Genomic DNA, 17,084 nt, shown 5'->3' with positions numbered 1-17,084 from the left:
GAGACTGGTGAGAATTCCACGGGATGGTCGGGGAGTGCCTCCCTTAGAAGGTAACACTGGTGTCAGTGAAGGTAGCACTTCCGTGAAGATGAGGGCGTAAGCACGCACGCAGAGCTGCGAAGGCCCTGACGTGGGGGCACTACCGATGAGTCCAAGGGTCAACCCAGTGGTCAGCGTGACTGCAGCGACTGGGGAGCTCAGTGCAGTGCAATCGCTCAGTCGTGTCTGACACTTTGTGCCCCATGAACTGCAGCACGCCAGGCCTCCCTGTCCATCACCAACTCCCGGAGTTCACCCAAACTCATGTCCATCGAGTCGGTGATGCCATCCAGCCATCTCACTCTCTGTCGTCCCCGTCTCCTCCTGCCCTCAATCAGAATCTTTTCCAATGAGTCAGCTCTTCACATCAGGTGGCCAAAGTATTGGAGTTTCAGCTTCAGCATCAGTTCTTCCATTGAACACCCAGGACTGATCTCCTTTAGGATGGACTGGTTGGATCTCCTTGCAGTCCAAGGGACTCTCAAGAGTCTTCTCCAGCACCACAGTTCAAAAGCATCAATTCTTCAGTGCTCAGCTTTCTTTATAGTCCAGCTATCACATCCATACATGACTACTGGAAAAATCATAGCTTTGACTAGACTAACTTTTGTTGACAAAGTAATGTCTCTGATTTTTAATTTGCTGTGTAGGTTTGTCATAGCTTTTCTTCCAAGGAGCAGTTCAGTTCAGTTGCTGTGTCATGTCTGACTCTTCGCGACCTCATGGACTGTAGCATGCCAGGCCTCCCAGTCCATCACCAACTCCTGGTGCTTACTCAAACTAAATGTCCATTGAGTTCGTGATGCCATCCAACCATCTCATCCTCTGTCATCCCCTTCTCCTCCTGCCTTCTATCTTTCCCAGCATCAGGGTCTTTTCAGATGAGTCAGCTTTTCGTATCAGGTGGCCAGAGTATTGGAGTTTCCGCATCAGTCCTTCCAACGAATATTCAGGACTTATTTCCTTTAGGATGGCAAGTGTCTTTTAATTTCATGGCTGCAGTCACCATCTGCAGTGATTTTGGAGCTCCCCCAAAATAAATCTGTCACTGTTTCCATTATTTCCCCACCTATTTGTCATGAATTGATGGGACCAGATCCCATATCTTAGTTTTCTGAGTGTTACCTAGTGGGGATCAAAGGAGAGCAGTGGGGAGTGTAGGCCTTTAGAGATATGTACTTGGCTTTTATACTGAATGAGATGGGAAGCTATTGGAAAGTAAATATCAACATCTGATTTGTAGTTTAAAAGAAATTATATGCTTCCAGGTTGAGAAGCAGCTGTAAAGGGGGCAGGGGCAGAAGCAGAGGGTCCGTGTAGAAGGTTGGAAGTGAGAGCATTGTGGTTTGAACAACAAGACTTACCGATGGATTGGATTTGAGTTATGGCTTTTGAGATTTGAGATATGAAGAATGGCTTCAGTTGTGTCTTTGGTCTGTATAAGAATTTTAATTAATGATGAAGGCGGAGGTTTTAAGAGAAGCATACTTGGGGGAGAGGATCAGTTAATTGGTTCTGGAAATGCTAAGTTGAAGATGTTTATTATACATTCAAGTGGAGAGGTCAAGGAGACAGATCCTGTCCAGAGTTCAGGGGCAAGATGAAAAAAAAAAAACAAACCCTAAAAGTCATCAGCTGTAGATGCTATCTTTAAAGTTGTAATATTGATGTAATCTGGTAGATACAGCTCGAGATGGTTGAAGGGCTCCACTTTGAAATGAAGTTGTTAGAGGAGAGGAATTTGTGCAGGAGGCCAGGGGAGAAAAGCAGTGAGGTAAGAAGAGGACGCTGGCTTTCGGAGTATCTGACAGCCAAGGAAGCCAAGTGATGCACATGTCGCAGGAAGTGGAGTGATGGCCAGTGACACACTGTGCTGAAGCGTGGTTACGTGTGAACTGTGAACTAACTGTTGGATTCCTCAGCGGGAGGACAGTGAGGACTTTGAGAAGGGCAGTTTCAGTGGAGGACAGAAGTCTTACTGGAGTGGTTTCAAATACAAGGTGCAGTAGGGTCAAGGTGGAGTGGTTTTAAGGGGGAGTGGGGTCAAGGTGGATGGAGGGGGTTCTGGGTTGAGTGGAAGGAGAAACTTAAGTGGCAGCTTGAGAGGGATGCTGATCAAGAAAGGGTTTTTTATTTTAGTAGACGAGAAGCAGCTTGCAGCAATGTGGAGAATGCCCTAGAGAGGAATGAACTGGTGATACAGGAAACAGTAGAGCATTGCTGAAGTGGGGTACACATGTGGAGGGATTATTTTCCGATAGGCACATGGGTGGTTTATCCTCAGTAACAGGAAGGAAGGAAGCATACACAGGCACAGATCCATCTGTGAAAATCTTTGTTTGAGCTTTGTGTTACTTCTGGATAGTCACGTACCAGAAGCATCAAGGTTCATCCTGGCTAGCTGCCTTCCTCTTCTGGATAGTCGCACACCAGAAGCATCATGGCTCACCATGGCTAGCTGCCTTCCACTTCTTTAGGCTTCTCCTTTTCAGCTTACCCCTTCATGGTTTTTATTTTGGTAATGTAAATCAATGGTGGTCTCCAGTTTAGGAATTTTGTGTTTTTAAAAAAAATATTACTGTAACAAAGACATACAACACACACTTATGAGTGATTCACATCTTGAAACTTTTGAAAATTCTCAAATGTGTAGATATTTCTTGACAATGTTCCAGAGAACTACCAGCTACATTGAGATCAGAAGTGGAACTGCTTTCTCATACCAGCTGGAGGCAACTTGTGGTTCAAATTCACTTACCAGGAAAATTGTGAGTTACTTCCTGTTTTGGATTGCCTGAATACAGGTGAAATTGTGAGTGCAGACATCTCTGAATGTCAGGAGTCTGCTGTGTCCCTTATGACTCGTGTCTCTTGTAGTCACCTCAGCTCAGGCCGAGAAATACAGGGTACAGTGATTGCTCTAGAGTCCAGTGTTTTTTCTTGGTAAATGTGATCTGTGGGATCACTCTCATTTGTTTCTGAAATAGAATGATGTTGCTCGTCCTACTCATTCTTTGTTTTATTAATATTCATATTTATTTATTTGGCACTGGGTCTTCATGGAGGCATGTGGGATATAGTTCTCTGACAGGGATCAGACCCACAGCCCCTGCTTTGGGAGCTTGGACTCTTAGCACCTGAACTCAGGGAGTCCAGGCTCCCTCCTCTTTCTTGCTCAAGAGCCCGGCTCTTAAGAGCAGTGCTGCGCCCCCTCTGGCTGTCAGACCTGCTCATGCTATCTTGGGACATGATTCACGCAGCTCGGGTGCTGTGTTCCCGTATAGTAGAGCTTAAGTTAGGAAGGATAATGGATGGGAAAGGTAGCAGAGTTACAGCTGACCCTTAAACAAGGCAGGTTTGCACTGCATAGGTCCACCTGTACATGGGTGTTTTTCCATAGAAATATAGTAAATAGTAGTACACAGTCCGTGCTTGGTTGAATTCTCAGATGCCTAGCAACGTTGGACAGACTGCCAACCGTATACTGTGCTCAGACTGACCCCTGAACCTCTCAGCACCTTCAGTGAGCCCCTCGTGGGTTTAAATAACTAGTTTCTATTCTTTACAGACCCTGTGTTTTCCAAAAACCTGGAACAGGTTCCTTGGTCCCTCAGCTGGAAGACACTGTGAGCGGCCCCTCCTTCATGTGCGTGTCTGCTTGTCTTCTGAGGGTGTGTGCACTGAGCGTCGGTGTGTCTGGTTTACCGTCGCTCTGCTTGGTCCTCTGTGGGACCACTAACTGTAACAGGGTAAGGATGAGAAATAAGGTGACTTCGGCTTCTGTAACTTTATTCTGATTCCTTCTGAGGCAGGGTTGATCTTGTTGCATTTCCCTTTAAGCGAAAATGAAAGTCCACTCTCACTTTTTGTTGGCATGTGCCCACACTGTATCATGGCCTGACATGTGAGATGTAAGTGTTATTTGTGCTTTGTCCAGCCAGTACTTCACGGGCTAATACCTCTGAGGAGGGTCTTCAGGGAGTTCTCCTTTTTGTAGTGTGTCACAGACTACTCCTTCGCTGTCTTCCTGGCTGAGTCCCTGTGAAATAACTTTATTATTGAACGTTGTTTCACTTGCCGTCTCCTTCCTTGGGTGTCTTGTGTACGTCTCTCCGGTAGGCTGCCCTTTTGCCGTCTCTGACTTTGCTTCTCTGTTTAGGTTGTTGACTTAAACCGGTGGCAGTGGCTTTCCCATGATAAGTACAGATTTGTTGTCTACAATCCCAGCTATCTCATCCTGACACACTTGTGTTCCTTTGCAAATTATTAGTGAAGGCCATTCCCCACCTCCAAGCCTATCCTAACAGTTTTTCTAGGTTAAGCAAAACAATTACTGTCTCTGTGAGGTTTTATGTTAGTGGCATACTTTGAGTAATACTTAAGGATGGTTTTTCTTCAATATTTTCATTGCATTAAAAAATTTTAAGTGAAGAAGTTTGGGAGTGTCAGGAAAAGGTGAAAGGACAGTGCTCTATTCATGAACTCTAAACTGTCATCAGCCTTTGGAGTAACTGCTGCTGCTGCTAAGTCACTTCAGTCGTGTCCGACTCTGTGTGACCCCATAGACAGCAGCCCACCAGGCTCCCCCATCCCTGGGGTTCTCCAGGCGAGAACACTGGAGTGGGTTGCCATTTCCTTCTCCAGTGCATGAAAGTGAAAAATGAAAGTGAAGTTGCTCAGTCGTGTCCGACTCTTAGCAACACCACGGACTGCAGCCTGCCAGGCTCCTTCGTCCATGGGATTTTCCAGGCAAGAGTACTGGAGTTGGGGTGCCGTTGCCTTCTCTGCCTTTCGAGTAGAATCAATTTGAATTCACCTGTTCATCTGATTAACAAGTATTTATTGACTGTTTACTCTATGGCAGGTACTCAGATAATTTTTAAATATTTCATTTTATAATGTTCTGCTTTTTAAATTGGATGATGTAAGGAGAATCAAATTTTCTTTTTATTTTTTTTGCCAAGATCATTGTGAATTTTTCTAGGTTTTCAGTGTACACATATCAGCAGACATAACTCTCACTTTTTGATAAAGGAGAAACTGCCAACTCTAGATAAAAATGAAATGTGGAAAATATAGAATCTGCTTTGCTTTCTCTTCTCCTTATTCACTTTTACAAAGACACATGAAACGGTGAACTCAACCAACACTTTCACCTCCTGTTCCTTGCAGTTATGCTAGTCTCTTTGGAAACTGGTAGACTTGAAAGGAGCATCATGAAATGGAAGGGAGAAGTTAGATGAACATATAAATCAGTTCAGTTCAGCTGAGTTGCTGAGTCGCGTCTGACTCTTTGCAACCACATGGACTGCAGCACACCAGGCCTCCCTGTCCATCACCAACTCCCAGGGTTTACTCAAACTCATCTCCACTGAGTCGGTGATGCCATCCAACCATCTCATCCTCTGTCTGCCCCTTCTCCTCCTGCCTTCAATCTTTCCCAGCATGAGGGTCTTTTCTAATAAGTCAGTTCTTTGCATCAGGTGGCCAAAGTATTGGAGTTTGAGAATATATGGTTAGACAAATTGAATATGGGTCCTTTATAATTGAGAGGACCCATAGAGAATTTGAAGTTTTTATTTTAGATTATTCCTGTTTAAGAATACTTTGTAGTCTGTGAACAGCTGATTCATTTAAAGGGGATTTTAAAAATTATTTAATTTATAATTTGACCATTATGATACAAATATTTTATTACTGTGACAAAATAAGTTTTCTGTTGTTAAAAGTATGTTTTAAAAATTTTACAAATGACTTGAGTTACTTAATTTCTTCAGTATGTAGGGAATATTGACTGAAGATATTCTTGAAAGCCTAAATTATTTGGAATATATATGAAACCTCTCATGTACTTCTGTTCAAGTGTTACATATTTTTGGATCATTTACAGTATAGACTTTAAGTTTGAAATTTTACATTTTTAGTCTTGTAAAGTCTTATAAAGACTAAAATATTTTTGTTAGTACTATTGGAACTAAAACAAAATAATTTTATCCTCATAATTGTCCTTCAGCTGTAACTGTCAAGAATAAAATTTCTTGAAATAAGTAGTCATTTTTCCATTTGAAATAACCATTTAAAAATACTTTTCATCTGATAACATATATTTTAGTTTTTATAAATAGCACAGAGAAATTGAACTAGTTATTTAACTAAGGAGGTTATCAGCTCAAGTTCAGCAGTATGTTTGATATTATTAGGCTGAGGGTATTTTACAATTAAAAAATAGGTTTATTATTGCTGTTGTAAGTACACGTGCTTTTGTTATATCTTTTGTGCTAATCTAATTTCTTGTTGAAGTCACTGATTAAAAGGGAACTGTGAACCAGTGAGGTTCTGAAACTTTGATGTGATTTTAATCTGATGACAAATGGGTTTAAGTTCATGTACTTTCAGGTGTTGGCAACAAATCTAAACCTGTATTTTTTGGATTTATGAGGATAAGTCCTGCTTTGGCAATCTTGTAGATCCTCAGGAGAATAGTTAAACAGTGATTAATCATTGTTTCTTCACTGAGTGTGCAGAAAAGAATGGAAAAGCTGCATTTCACACTTCTGAAGCAATTAATCCCCATGATCTTAGCCAGGTTTGTCTTGTAGATAAGTCGGGATACAAAACACTACCTAATTTATCAATGTATGCATGCCATAAAGTATAAAACACACAATTTATTTCATATCATTTATAGTCAAATGTAAAAAAAGAGTGACTTTGCCATATCCAAGAGTGTTTCCTCCATTACCTTCATATAAACGAAGTACCAGAGATTACAGTGGGATTCCTGTTTATTGTGCACATCTGGTGCAGTCACTATGCATTTTCTCATTCACTTGCTGGCATTTTTAGTGATTGTGGCATAAATCACCTTGCTAATCAGAAACATAAGTGACGGGAAGTCATCTCCTTTTTTTGAACAATGGGAAAAAACATATGGCTTTTTCGACAGGACTTGGCTGTTATACTATTTATGTGGCATTATATTCTGTATTTAGAATTTCATATTAATTGCATGGTTTGATTGAAGGTGTTGAACACCCAGGGCTTGTGGTCAGAGTATTTATTTTGTATCCATTTTCATAACAAGTAAACAAAATAGGGTAAAATTACATGCCTTGTATTAAAATTCTTTTAAAAAAAATTACTTTGTGAACAGTTTTAAGATTAAGACAAATTGAAGAAAATGTATATATTTGAAAATATGTGGATGTTTCTATAGATGCATAGATACAGTAATTATAAGTTAGTTTTTAATTGTACCTATTTCAAATCACCACAGAGAGTAAAAAATTGCTGTCCTTTAAGTAGGAAACCATAAGTGACAGTAGTTTGCTTTTCTGCAAGTACTATTATTTCAGCATGGGTTGCATTTTATGATTAAGTGCTGTTCATTAATTAGAACATATACTGTATATGCTACAGCTAAAAATACATAGCTAAAAGGAGTTTATATGTGTATTGCAGACTTTAAAGGATACCCTCAGTGAATCTGTTGTTGTTTGTTACAGAATGCTTACTCTAGATTTGGAGGTTTTCCCTTTTCCCTCAGTAGGTAATTTAATTCTCCAAAAGGCATTGAATACAATGGCCTTTCACACTAACTTGACTTTATAATACTTTACCTTTCTACCCCTTCTCAGCATCCTTTTTCTTACTGGTGAGTGGCAGGAGAAGACTTATTTTGAATTTGTGAATTTCAAAGGGAATTTTAGTTGTTGAGAACTTTACTTCTTTTAAAGGTTGTTTTCTGTATTACATTTGCCCATAAATTAGTAAGGTCAGTTTTTAAATAAGTGTATCAGAGCCTGTTTATTTAAATGTGTGTTATTCCCTTTGAAATAGTCCCCTTGGGAAGATGTATACATGATCCATTAATCAAAGTATTTTAGCAATGCCTCTTTTCAAATTCAGTGGAATTGATGTATAGCTGCCCAAAATGGATATTTTGAAGGGAGATAAGATTCATTTTGTGTATGTATGTGCTAGTATTTTTGTTTAAAATCAATCAATCAATCACAATGGCTTGTATTGCAGCCTGTATATATCTTGTAGATAATTGGACGCTCTGAATAGAAATAGAGTTTTAAAAAACTGCCTGAATTTTAAATAAATGATCATATTTATCCATTTTGATTTAGAAGTCTTTTATATTATTGTCTGAAGGACCACCTGCAGTAGGAGCCCACAAATTGAATAAATGCAACATAAGGAAAGGGTGTTTTCCCCCATGTTGTCCTGGCTTATTTCAAAAATGCCACCATCCAGATTCTCTAAGGAAATAGTGTACTATTATTTAAAATATATTTATAAGTGAATTGAGGCCTTTCTAGATTAAAATTATCCAGTGCTTAAAACTACCTGAAATCTACAATATTCAGTAGTGCTTCAATCCTTTTCCATTTTTATTTTCTTTATTCTTTTAAAACCTCTTCCCCTTCCTCCCTTACACACACATACTTTTTCTTTACCATAATATAAAAATTCTAGGAGGATTGGTTGTTAAAATCCAAAAAAATATTCTATTTATGAGATGGCTAAAAGTATTAAAATAGATCAGAAAAAAAAAAGGAGCTCTATTTTTAGTGACTGAACACTTTGGAATTTGTTAGTGATGGAGCTTTCAGGAAATTTTTCTTTCATAAAATGCTTGTGGTAAGAAATATATAATCAGAAATTATTTGCTTATTCATCATTTATATAGCCAAGGATTTAATTTCTAAGTGTATATCAATTTGTGAATGAAATTGAACTGTCGGTAATCTTTATATTCATTACACATTTTCTTTAAAAATTTGCTTTTTGTTTTCAGAGAATTTGCAGTATTTTTTTCCGTAGTCCATTCTTTGTCGTGTTTACATTTCCTTCTTTGTTGGTCCGAATTACTCTCTAATGTAGAGTCTGAATCCAGTGTGGAACTTGGCGGAAGAGTTCTTGTTCTTCCCTCGTGTTCTCCTGGCATGAAGAACGGACCCTCCCTGGGCAGGGAAAGGGCTTCTGGTGTCCCCAGGCAGGGGGGTTCCTGTGTGCGGGCCTCTTTCTGGCCATTGTATCCCCGCTGGTGTTCATCCAGGAGCACCTTGGGAATCCCAGCTGATGGGAGGCCTGCCACTGCCTGACACTGCGGGGCAGGTGACCGGAGGCCCCCGGCCTAATCATACTCGAGTTCAGATATAAAGGTTAATTTGTGAAAGAATTCCCCAAAAGGGAGGCTTTCATTTGTCAGCGGGAAAGCTGCTTTGAGTGACACATTATTTAGGAGTTTTAATGGAGAGTTTTTAATGGAATATATTAAATATGAGAAGCATGGAGCACGAAAAGGCATTGCATGTTTTGAAAGTTGTGTGTTCTGTTTTAGTGTTTAAGACTCCTGGTAGCATGTCCTCAGCGTGGGCTTTGCTTGTGCTCCTTGAAGGGGTTCAGCCACATCTTTACGGTGTAGGAACAAAATGGAAGTTTTTCTAAAAAGAAAAGGAGTAAAGAGCCAGACATGGCGATGCCGTCTCAGCTGCTGAGAAAGGAACGTTTCGGAGTTCGGCAGGGGTCTGTTCTCTTTCTGGTCCCGACCTCTCCGGCCTGGTGTCAGTGGAGCCGGAAGATACCTGAGCTGTGAGAAGAAGACGTTTAGAAAGAGTAGGGGAATAAGGAGCAGCATCATGGGATGCTTGGGGACAAGCGGCACGGCAGGTGTGGGCTCTAGACTGAGTGCCCAGGGGAAGGAGTGCTTTCCCCTTTGCCCCTGGGTGGGGGCGCCCCGGGCGGTACATAGCCGTGCTGCCTGGCGACAGCAGCTTTCCTGGAGCCCGCGGGAGGCGGGCTGCAGAGGGTGGTGCCTGCGGGGGACAGGCGCCTCCCCATGATCAGCAGGACAGAGCGACCTCAGCACTTGGGCGGGGAAATAGGTGACGCCCGCCCAAGCTCAGTGTGTCAGTGTGGAGGGACAGGAACCAGCACCTCAGAGATCACCCAAAAGGCACAGAGAGGGGTGACTGGTGGATGTGCCCAGGGAGGTGACCGTCAGCTGACTGATCTGGCTTCTGAACACACGTGAAACTCTTCAACAGGACTCCCAGAAATGTTGGGGAAACAGTTTACAGGGGCCTGGCCTCCTGGACTGTGGGTTGTATTTGTCAGAGTTCTCCAGAGAAACAGAACTAAAAGGATCTATGTGTATAAAAGACGGAAATCAGCTCATGTGACCTAGGAGCTAAGAAGTCCCCTGATGTGCCGTTTGCAAGCTGAAGAACCAGGAACGTCTGCACTGTGTGATTCATGATGTGTCCAGAGGCCTGAGAACTGGGGGGACGGAGGAAGGGACTGAGTCCAGGTCTGAGTCCAGACACCTCTACGTTCGCTCAGAGCACGAGTCTGCCCTTCCTCCACCTCTGCCTCTGTTCAGGCCGTGGATGTGTTGGGTGACGCCCATTCAGGTTGGCATCTTCACTCAGTCCAGTTCAGATGCTGATCTTTCACAGAGAAGCTCACACAGACACACTCAGAGTGATGTCTTGCTAGCTGCCTTGGCATCCCTTAGCCCTGTCATGTTGACATATTAACCATCACAGGAGGGAAGATGAAAACCAGCAAGTGTGAATCACATTTATTTTGTAAAATAATCCATAGATTTATTGAGGTAGTAAGAATGTTTTCTTTCTTCCTTTCTTGAAAAGACTTCTGTCCAGAAAAACTTTTACTTATTACTGCAAACAGCATTCTAGGATCAACAAGTTAAAATGATTCTTTCTTCTTCTAGGAACTGGCAGTTTCTAGAAGGGAGTGGCACTAAATTACCATCTAGTGAGATGAGAGCGTCGTGGGTGGGAGATTGTAGACAGCAGGAAAAAATACTTAAAGCAGCGTGGACGTGGGCCTGGGGGCTGGCTCCACGGAGGCTTCCAGAGAAGGCAGAGACTGAGCTGTGAGGGAAGTGCTGCCCGCGGTGGCCAGGGATGACTGCAAAGCTAAACTGTATTGGGGAACTGCGCATAGTTCAAGTTCTCATGGTGGGTAATGTTGACACCTGAGATTGTGGATATAAAATCTAGTGCTTTGGAGAGTCTTGTGGATTATACATTAAGAATTTGGGCTTTCTGTCTTGGAGGAAAAAAGTAAAGAGCAGGGCAGACAGATGGGGTAGAAAGAACCTCAGTGTTAGGCGTTGTGACTTACTGAAGGAATTTAAGCCAGAGAGTGTGGTCAGATTTGAATTTTAGAAAGAGCCCTTAAGTGACATTTAAGCATTTGAGTGATTGGAGGGAGAACTCAAGAGCCAGGCTACTAGTTAGGAGACTGTTGCAGTTGGTCAGGGAAGATTTGAGACAGCAGTAAGGGAGTCAGGAGTAAATCAGAGTCGGGGCTAAGTGAGAAGAAGGGGCTAATATAGGAGGTAGAATTGTCTGGGGTTAACCGATCTGATGGAGAAGGAAATGGCAACCCACTCCAGTGTTCTTGCCTGGAGAATCCCAGGGATGGGGGAGCCTGGTGGGCTGCCGTCTATGGGGTCACACAGAGTCGGACACGACTGAAGTGACTTAGCAACCGATCTGAGGTGAGAGGGTCAAGATGAAAATACAGGTACCCGGCTGTAGCTTGGTGGTGTCTTTCGTAGATGATGAGCCCAAGAGGAGCATTTTGAAGGGGAAGAGGATGACCTCTGTTTGGGCGTATTGTTGATTGAAGTCTGAAAAGATGGGACAGGTTTGGGGCCAAGACTAGTGGAGGGGTTCATTTTTATAGGAGGAGGGTGAGTTTTTTAACGGGTAAGACTAGAAACAGCAAAGCAGTGCATGTGAGAGTTCAGGTCCCCCAAGAAGCAGGTGCCGAGATGGATGTGGAAGTTTTAAGAGATGTACTGGGGTGGAGGGAGACTCTGGGAGGTAAGGGAGAGAGGGGGTCAGGAGTGAGGTGGGAAGGCTTCAGACCGCAGTGCACCCGTGACGCCTGTGATGAGAGGAGAGGAGGGAAGGCAGGCCGGGGGAGTCAGATGCCGGCGCCCTTGGGGAGGTCCCAGCCGGCCGGTGGCGGGAGAGCCCTCCTGCCTGACTGTGGCGGGCGCCCGCTGCTCTGCAGAGGTGGGCCCTCTCTCTGCAGGCTGAGCGCCCTGCTGGAGCCTGCAGGCAGCAGAGCAGACAGCGCCCCTTCCAGCAGCTTCTCTCAGGGTGCCCCTCCCAACAGCCGCTGTGTCTCAGTTGGCCGAGGGGTGGAGGGACTTCCTGTTGGTTGATTGTGTCCTCTGCTTTCAGCACGTGGAGCAGGGAATCAGATAAGGTGGCTGAGCCTGAGCTAGTGTCCGAGGCTTTTCAGGAAAGACGCAGCTGATAGACACGGGGTGAGAGAGGACACAGTACTGGGAAGACCTCAGATAGTCTAGTTCCGTCTGATAGGAGAGGAAGGGACACTGCAAAGGGCGGAGGGGGTTGAAGTCAAAGGACTAGGTCTTTCAGTGAGTTTGAAAGCACTTGTTCTGATTGAGGGACTCAGGATAGAGAGCATTGTGGAGATAAAGTGGTGTATTCATTTAGATGAATAGCCAAACTTCAGGAAATACACATAAAATACACATAAATTCCATCATGTGAATTGGGAGTGAAATTTTTACTAACAAAAAAATGACAGTTATACATCATATAATCACATTGTATAATGTATGCATCATAGAATCACACACCGTGCATACGTATAAAAGTATCATAAATTCTTAGCTTTAGTAGCCTTAACTTTGCTGCAAAGTAAAGTTTCAAAGTCACTTGTCAAGTGTCTTGAGTAACTAGAGCTCATAGTTTATTTTCCCCACAGAACTTAGCTTTCTGAGTTTCTTCAGTTTGTCTAGTGACCCTGGAAAATCCCTCGGTGTCTTTCTCTTTCTTTCGCAGAAGAGAACAAATGAGCTCTCTCCTGAAGGGCTTCTGTCCTCATGCTCCACAGGGAATTGAGAGGGAAAAAACGTTCGAAGCACGTGTAGCTAAACACTTCTTGAACTGAAAGAAGTGAAGGTAAGGGAGCAGTTTTGAATGCATGCAAACAGCTTTTCAGTAGCTGTCCTTTTGCAGAATGGAGTCAAGAGTGACAACCAGTAAGTGAGGTAATTAAAATCCTGCAATATGATGGATTGACAGAATGATGGACAGATAAATGGACACTGTGCTAAAGCAGATATACTAAAATGAACTCAAGAGTCTAGGTGGGTGTTCCCTTTTCTGTATATTTGGAAGTATTTGCATAAGATGTTGAAAAAGTAGTTTCATAGCATCTGCAACTTTGAAATGCTTAAGAAAGTGATGGTCTGATGGCTTGATAAGTAAATTATAAAACCACTAAAGTAAAACATCAATGTTATTAGAATCTAGGTGGTGAGTATACGAATGTTGACTGTAACATTCTTGCAGACTTTTCTGAATTTCAAAAATTTTCAGAAGAAAATGTTGGAGAAGAAGTGTCATAAACAGAACAATGTTTGGCCTGAGCGATTGGAGTTCTAGTCACACGGCCTGAGACAGGATGGGGAGAAGAGTCTCACATAACAGTGCTGCTTTGAGGAGCTTGACTCATGTCTGCTCTGTAGTTTCCTCTCAAGCAACTGGCGAATGATGGTCATTTGGAAATGCCTCTGATGGCACTAGACTAATAAACTCCACATTTAGATGTCCTCTTGGTTTTGGCTTAATGTGTTTAGGATTTCTGCATGTATGGGCATTTAATTATTTGGTGGAAAAGGGATGAGATGAGAAGTGGAGGTGCAGATGTTGATTATCAAGACCGCTTAATTTCTCACTGGCTGTGCCCCGTGCTCCAGAGTCTGGATGTTTCCTGACTCAGTCGCCACGTTAATCAGAGCCTGAACACCAGTCTACTGATGGGACCTTAGAACCGTCTTTATGCAAAGGATAGAATTTCTGACTTTGTAGTGCTTATCAAGGAAAACTTGATGGCCTTTAAAAATACTTGCATTTTGTAAATTGCATAAATTCTTCAAAGGGGATTTACTGTATTCCTATCTTAATTAGTAGTTCCATCTAAATATATGTATATCATACATCAATGTGAAGTTTTTTGAATTATGTTAATTTTTATGTAGAATATATAGTAAATGTAAATCATTTTTTACTGCTAAATATATATTTTATGCATATTGATATAAATATTTACCTCTTAGTATTCAGTAGTACCTTCCCCATTGATGACTTTCTTTTTCTTTTTTTGTCTTATGAAAGTCAGTCATTTTTTTAATTTCTTTGTAAAAAATAAACTTGGGTTTCTGGCCTGTTTGCACTTTGGCCTCAAGTGCATTTATAAAGTACAGTCTCTTGTTTTTTAACTTGTTCTGTTTCATATGCAGTGTGGATAAAAATTACTGAACTTTTTATATTTATGTAAATTTATTTAAAATTGAATTCAAATTTACTACCATATGCCTCAAAGGCTAAACATAATATAGACTATTATAATCATTTATATAAATTGGTTTTAAAAATCAGTTCAATATGTTGAATCAATATGTCATGAATTTCATATCTATATAGTTGTCATCATAGTAAATTCCATGGCGTGTACTTTTACAGCATACAGATCTTAAATAAAATTGAATAGACTTTTCTAGCCTGCATTATGGAGTAACTTCTGTTTCCTTCCAGTTTACTGATTTAGTATTAAACAAGAACCATGCTATGTTTTGTGTATCCATCAAATCAATTTTTAGGAAAGTTTTTCTCTCAGTAATACTTACTGACTGTCCTTCATTTGCTGTTCTTTGTGATACAGGATAACGTGGAAATAAATACTCATTTCAGAGGACTGTTCAAAGAGTGCTCTGCTTTTTCTGTGGGTGTTTGCAAGTCTGTGGCTGCAAATCATTATGAAGCTTGAGGGAAATGACAAAGCATCTTTAAACACGTGTACATCTGTGGATTTAGTTAGTGTGTTTTCTCAGATACTGAGAGTATATTCACTTACCTGTTTTTAGAGCAGATATTTGTTTTTTTCCCCATGTATAAACTTTATAGAAACTTTGTTCTTTAAAATATGTATGTATACACTATTTTATTATTGAAGTATAGTTGATTTACAATGTTATGTTAGTTTCAGGCATACAACATAGTATTTGGATTATAGATTATACTCCATACAAAAGTATTGTAAAATATTGAATATATCTCCATGCTGTACATTACATCTTTATAACAAATCTGTTTATTTTTTGAAATTAGAGAAGTATCTTCATAATCACATAGTTAGGCATCACTAATATACTCTAGGGTTCAAATGTTCTGTAATTCACATGAGTAAAAATTTCAGCACTAGTAGAGTATTGGCAGCTTTTGGAAAGGATATATATATAAGGAAATACTGGTAGACAAAAACAGGCAAACTTATTCTTAAGCAGATCCAAGAATAAGAGTGATGAGTTATAAAATAGTAAATATATTTCCTGTTGTCAAAGTGGGCTTCCCAGTGGTAAAGAATCCACTTGCCAATGCAGGAGACCCGGGTTCAGTCCCTGGGTTGAGAAGATCCCCTGGAGGACGAAATGGCAATCCACTCCAGTGTTCTTGCTCGGAAAATCCCATGGACAGAGAAGCCTCATGGGCTGTAGTCCATGGGGTTGCAAAGAGTCAGACTTGACTTAGAGACTAAGCACGCATTGTCAAAGTGGAACAGGAAGCTCTTTTTTATTCTTAAATGCAGATCTTTTTATGATTAAATTTTATATCACTTAAATTCTGGTGAAAATTTCAAGCAGGAAATTTAATGTAAGCAGGCATTCATACTTTTCGTTGGCCTAAGCAGTGCATTATATTATTATTTCTGTGTAATTATAAAAATAAAGTAATTTTAATATAGCCTAGAAGTTAACTGCTATTTAATGCTTAACGAAATATTTAATGACAGTGTTCTCTTTTCATAACCAACCTGTGTTAATATATTTGACCTGCCACTTTTTATGTTTATGAAGAATTAGAATAACTTATTTGTAAAAGAGTGATATATACCTTTTTTAGGGATTTGTCATTTTCTCTGTTTGCTTGGTATAAATTGGCAATTTAGTATATTTCTGATATTCTTATAGAATTTATTTTCTTAAACAGGTGCTTGTTAAGGTCATTTTTCTGAATCTTTTCTTCATGCATTAAAAATTAGTTAAACATGTAAAAAAAGGTTCACCTTTAAGTGGTCATCTTTCTAAATGCTCCCTTGAACATTATTACCAAAGTCCTCTGTATTCTATGAAGGGAACAAATAGGAATAAAAGAATTAGTATTCTGTCTTAACTTGTTATTTTGGTTCAGTAGGTCAGGGTCTTTAATTTTGTGTTATGCTAGACTTTTATACCTGGATTCTTTTTGTCCTTCTGGCCTTTTTTTACTTTTGTGTGGTTTTGCCTTGTCGAATATAGGTATATTTTGTTTATTTAGACCAGTTTCTAATTGTCTTCGAGAAGGGTTGAAAGCTGAAGACTGGAAGTAATTTATTTTCAGTGTGTATATTTACTGCTGTGCTGTATATACATTTTATATTTATGTCAGGAAAGGGTTGCAGAGGGGTGCTTTGCAGCCACCTTTTCAGCTCTGAATAGCTATTGTGTACATATGGTAAGGTACTGCTGCTTAACAATTAGTAACTGCTTTGATGAAACTAAATTACATGTTTAAGTTCCCATCAGGAAGTCGCTTCACATATCTGTATTAATGTATTCAAGGCTCGAGAAGGAAAGTTAATTTTCCAGCTTAAATATTTAATTCAAGCTTAAAATTTAGTCTGTAATTAGAGCTCCCAAATGGCAGGAACATGGAGTATTTGTCCATTTTAATTAGATTGTTGTTTACCTATTAATTATATATCATATCTTGTCATATAGTTTTGATGGTAACAGATGGTGCTAGGAGTTAGTAAGGGTTTGAACAAAATAAGATTCCACATGATTTATTAAGTTGCACTTTATTAGTGAGTGGTCTTTTTTAGTCAGGGTGTTCTCCCGAATAAGAACTGTGCAACATTTCACTAATTTTGATAGTTATTATTTTGTAGAAATGTTGAAGATTATGTCTGAGACAGTG

At 40.5% G+C, this 17,084-nt stretch overlaps 1 protein-coding gene across 15 annotated transcripts in view; it reads left to right on the top strand.

Moving 5' to 3' along the window:
- Nucleotides 1-17,084, top strand: part of TBC1D5 (TBC1 domain family member 5) — a 623,629-nt gene that overhangs the window by 170,177 nt on the left and 436,368 nt on the right. For 2 of the 15 annotated variants that reach the window (XM_088835354.1, XM_088835346.1), the window contains one exon: nucleotides 12,906-13,025. The exons of the other annotated variants lie outside the window; for them this stretch is intronic. The gene's annotated coding sequence lies outside the window, so the exon portion shown is untranslated. The remainder of the gene's footprint in view (nucleotides 1-12,905; nucleotides 13,026-17,084) is intronic. 15 annotated transcript variants of the gene reach the window in all.

The sequence above is a fragment of the Moschus berezovskii genome, chromosome 1 (genome assembly GCF_049115385.1).
Source record: "Moschus berezovskii isolate FMDL1 chromosome 1, NW_MosBer_1.0, whole genome shotgun sequence".
Lineage (NCBI taxonomy): Eukaryota > Metazoa > Chordata > Mammalia > Artiodactyla > Moschidae > Moschus > Moschus berezovskii.
Note: the sequence above shows the minus strand (reverse complement) of the source record. Positions and strands in the feature narration are given on the sequence as shown.